The sequence below is a fragment of the Arvicanthis niloticus genome, unplaced genomic scaffold (genome assembly GCF_011762505.2).
Source record: "Arvicanthis niloticus isolate mArvNil1 unplaced genomic scaffold, mArvNil1.pat.X pat_scaffold_220_arrow_ctg1, whole genome shotgun sequence".
Classification (NCBI taxonomy): Eukaryota; Metazoa; Chordata; class Mammalia; order Rodentia; family Muridae; genus Arvicanthis; species Arvicanthis niloticus.
The window spans coordinates 104219-109357 of NW_023045890.1; the positions used below are offsets into that span (position 1 = coordinate 104219).

A 5139-nucleotide genomic window follows, 5' to 3' on the forward strand; every position below is an offset into this window, starting at 1 on the left:
CCCCAGTCGTGCCTTTCTTCATATGCCCATGTCCTTCTCTTCTCTTCTATTTCTTCACTGCTTACTTAATCCTCTTACTGATGCTCAGGGTCTCTGAGTCTCTGTGGTCATCTCAAGAGTGGTCACAGTAGTGCTACACCATGCCTGTCCCTTATGACATTGGTTTGAGGTCATCTGAGGCATGGTCTACCCTAAACACAAAGGCTAGTGCATCATGGAGTGGTGGTAGTTTCAGACTCATTTCATATTTTTATTTCAGAGTATTAGGGTACTCAGGTGTTCAAAGGTCAGAATCCTGAGCATAGACTCTTTTTCCCTGTCACATGACACACATGTGACACAACAGCCATACCTGCGAGGCCCTTGAGGTCCTTTCTTATTTTTTTATTTTTAAAAATTTAATATAGTGTAGTATGTACCTTAATCGCATTCATGTCAATTTCCCTCTCTAACACCCTTTTCTATAGATCATGATTACCCATTCATGTTTTCTTTTCATTTATATCCACCGAGTTCAGTAAATGCTCCAAAATTTGAATGGTTATGGGTTCAGTAATTACAGCATAGACCATCAGTCGGGCAGACCTGCATAGAAAATTGATTCCTCCTCCCTCAGAAGCCACATGATTGTCAATATAGGAAAGCTGATTTCATCAGAGAAATGACAACTTGATTTTTATCTTACTGTAGTTACAATTTTATAATTAATAAACATTCCAATATATATATATATATATATATATATAATATATATATATATATCCATGGAACATTCTACATGTATATAGAGATATGTTTGCTGAGGGGGTCAGATTGGCTTGTTGCTGTTTTGTTTGTTTGGTATGAGCAGCTTCAGTTTCTAAAAGTTAATTTGGATACCCATTAGGGAAGGACATCTGAGAAATAGTGGATCTGTGGTCATAAAAGTTTTAATGTAGGAACAGTGCCAAGAATGGTGTGGTAGGCTGTGGTGAGCTAGATTGTGAGACACTTGCGTCGGAGGATTTCATGAATAATGATTCTTATTAAAAAGCCACTGGGAACTGCTAAGTCTTGGTGACACAGCAAAGGGTTCCCTCTAAGCAACCCTGAACATCTGAGTAAGTATATCTACTAGTTTCAAGAGACCTAATATCACACCCTGAAAAATCTCCCTAACCCATCTTTGCTTTTGTTTAAAGGCTGGTCACATTCTCCCACAGGCTTTGTCTAAATACATTGCAGATTCCTTTAGAATGTATCTTACAGCATAGTTTCAGTGCTGCATGCTCCGACCTCATCTGACACACACTAGGCTGACAGTTGAGAGCCCATTCACAAAACAGCATGGGGAAGCACCGGCCTCTCAGAGCCCCAGTGCACTTCTCAATGTGGCAAATTGCAATCCACAGGCGATGACAGCATCTCAAGAGAAGCTGTCCATTGTGAGGCCGGGAGAGAAAAATCAAGGGCTTCACATTGTAGAATCCTTTTATTTTTGTCCTTGACAGTGAAAAAATCTATAATGAGTGTTTCTGCAGTCATTGCTAAACATATTAAAAGACCTTTGGGTATTATAATGGTATCTTGAATTTAGAAAATAATGGGAAGTTATGTTTCTCAGAGTTTTACACTGTATAGTTTTAATATAGATGTCATTTGTAGAGGCTATGTCCGACAACTGGGTGGAATGGTGAAATGTCTTGTCTAGTAAAATATCTTAGCTATGTTATGACAACCAGGGGCAATGGTGGAATGGCTTGTCTACTAGTTATACCTTATAAACAAAAAGATCCCAGAAATAAATACAGTAGATGAATTAAAGCCTCACCTACAACATGCAGAGAAAAATGGTGCATTTCTTTATAACGGAAAAAAAATACCAAACGAAAGCCCCATGAAAAGAAGAGAGGGTTAGAAATATGGGTGACATTTGCAAGCAATATGTGACATGTAGGGTATAACCTCCTATCAAAAAGTAAGATGTCTAAAACCATTTCCACCACACCCCCAAAAATATTTCAAAGCACTCTCCCCGTAGACAGAGTCTGTTGAAAGAGCTTCTGAGGTGATATTTACCATTCACTTCTCTCTTGTTGACTATTAGAGAGTACGGTTTGGGTTTGAGTGTAACAGCTGAAGGGCAAGTGTGATAGATAAGTTCAGCCAGGACTTTTATTTTACAGGACTGGTCCTTTGCCTGACTCAGACATGGGAAAAGATTATGTACAGTTATGAACATACTGATATTTCTTCAAAGAAAGCATGGTATGGTCTCTGTCCAGAATATGACAATTTATACAAATGTAGACAGAGTAGAATAAGACTAAAAATAGAAATTGTAGACAAGGACAGGACATAGGTTCTCTTTCCACACATATAACTAATTATTTCCAACACAGTTCAAAATGAGTAGTTTTCTAATAGATCACATTGTATTAATGTATATAGTACTCAAATATTTATTTAAAGACATATTTGATTAGATTATAGTGATGTCATTTATCTCTTCCCTTTGCTTCCTGCAAACTCTCCTGTGTACCTGTTCTACCCTCTTTCAAATTCATTGCTTATTTTTTTTAATTGTGTTTTAAAAAATCTCTTCATTTCAATAAGACTTTGCAAATTTAGAATTTAAACATGTATATTTTATTTTAAATTTGTAAATTATAATTATGCTTAGAAAGTAAAATCCAGAGTTGCAAGAAGGATCTTACAATTTAAACAGCATGTTTTCATATCTTAGAGAAAGATAACATGAAAATAAGACAATAACCCTGTGTGTTTAGTGTATGGTCTTGGAAAAACCTAAATCTGTCTGGATGATCCAATCATTGTGCACTGAATTCTCTCAGGTTTTTATGTTCAGGAATTAGTCATGATTGTTTCTAAATTATAATAACATTAAAGTAAAAGGCAGGAAAACAAAATTTTATACATTGAATTATAATTTGAATTATTTTGTACTCATTGTTACTATACAGGTCTCATTAATATTTTATATATTTTAATGTTCCATATTACATTTTGTAAACAAGTAACTTGCATTGGTGTGGCCATTTAAAATTCTGTGACTGTCGAAAAATCTCTGATAAAGGATTCTGATGCCTCTTTCTGGCTAAACATAGAACTAAATTATATTCACAACTACACTTGAGCAGAAGTGTAGCCACTGGCATGTGTGTGCTATGAACACCTTTCCAGTCTTACAGTTGTTATAGCACTTGCTAAAGATTATGTTATGTAAACTGCAAGTCTGGATTCTCAAGATTATGCCACAAAGCAATGCTTCACTAATTCTTCCTCAAACCCACATGGATTATGATATAGGCCAGAAAATCAAAAATGCTTCTGAATGTGCCACTTAGGCTATTGAATCAGTTACTTAATCCTGAGGAGTAGGTTGTACCTTAATGATTAATGACACAATGATCTATCCTGGAATAGAAGTAAAATAGTCTCTTCCCAATTGCTTGCTACATTTGTTATTTAATAACTTCAGTTGTGTGCAGTATATTATTAACTGAATTTGTTATCATAATTGACAAGTACTATATGTGGTATTTAAAATTTCTTTCACATCCCTATTCTTAACCTTTGAATACTCTCTATTTTTTCTCCTATTTGACAGTGTCTTCAGAATTCAATTACCCAAACTGTTTATGGCAGTAGAAAGCGGAAGATATTCAGTATCAAGTAACAGGAGTGTGCCATTTGTGAACATGAATAATTTAATTATGCTTCCTGTAAATAGCTCTAAACACGTAATTTGTGAAAAGCATTTTTCGAAAATGAATAAACTAAAGCTTTTCTAACCCAATATTTCTGCATTCAAATAAGCTAAAAGCACAACACATCAGGCAGCCATTCAGAGATGCTGGCCCTTCTCTACACCCTTAGAGCATTTAGATATTTAAATGAGCAAAGCAGACAAGACTCATTTGCATCCTAATTCAATGATGGATCACCCACACATATGAATAAAATTGTAACTCATACAAGTAAAATCTGTATATAAATGTGGGAGCATAGACTGAATGTGTTTTGTCGTAATTTAGTAAGTTAATGCAAGACAAAATTATTATCTCACTACTTTCATGGGTCAGGAGTCTATTACTGATCAAGTGTTTTTTCTATTTAGCTCTCAGTCTGAAATCAAAGTATCAACCAGGGAAATACTGATATTTGGAATTTTTTCAGATCTCTTCCAGATCACTACTAATTGATTAGAGGAATATACTTAATTGTGCTTATGAGACTAGGGTCGTTACTTCATTTCATGCTATCAACTCAGGGTCAATCTCAACTTTTTATGTAACTATTCACTATTATATGTCACAAAGTTACTTTGGTAAAAATTCTCCCCCAATTCAGATTCTACCTTGTTCATGTTTTTAGGCATATATTATCATTTACATTTAGAAACTCTCTCTCTCTCTCTCTCTCCTCTCTCTCTCTCTCTCTCTCTCTTCTCTCTTCTTTCTTTGTGTTTTTTTGAGACAGGATTCTCTGTGTAGCCCTGGCTCTCCTGAACTACTCTGTAGACCATGCCATCCTGGAACTCAGAAATCTGCCTGCCTCTGCCTTAAAGTGCTGGGATTAAAGGCATGCACTACCACTGCCTGGCCAGAAAAAGTCTCTTGTCTTGGCTTTTGCTTGTTTTTAATTTTTTAATTTTCCTTTCACCTTCTATCTTAATGGATAATGTTGTACAAGAATCATGATTTTGCTTTTAAAAGAATAGACAAAGTTCTGTAGGAAGCTAATGTTTTGTTTTTACTTACCCAAGTACAATCATTGGTAAGGTGATATTATGAAAATATTGTTTACGTAATGACTTTTCTTGTAATGGAATGTCCCCCTAAGGATACCTATTCCAATTATAATATATTATTTTTGTTACTATAATTTTTATACTATTTCAATCTAATTTACTTTTGAAGATTGGATGTCCATAATCCAGAAGTCCTGTTTAGGTGGCCTAATCAAAACTTTTTTGGGCCAAAGATGGCTGCCATAGTAGAACCTGACAACTTCCAATATCATTATAATCCTGGCTATAGGCTAAATAATACTCATAGAAACACCATGACAGTTGAGAATCACAATTATTAGACATGAATGAAACACAAGTTGAAGAAATCGTGCCCAAATTTCTGT

The 5139-nt window shown here is 35.1% G+C and overlaps 1 pseudogene; it reads right to left on the reverse strand.

The window, feature by feature from the left end:
- Positions 1–251: 251 nt before the first annotated feature.
- Positions 252–368, reverse strand: LOC117701722 (small nucleolar RNA SNORA17; annotated as a pseudogene).
- Positions 369–5139: the final 4771 nt, after the last annotated feature.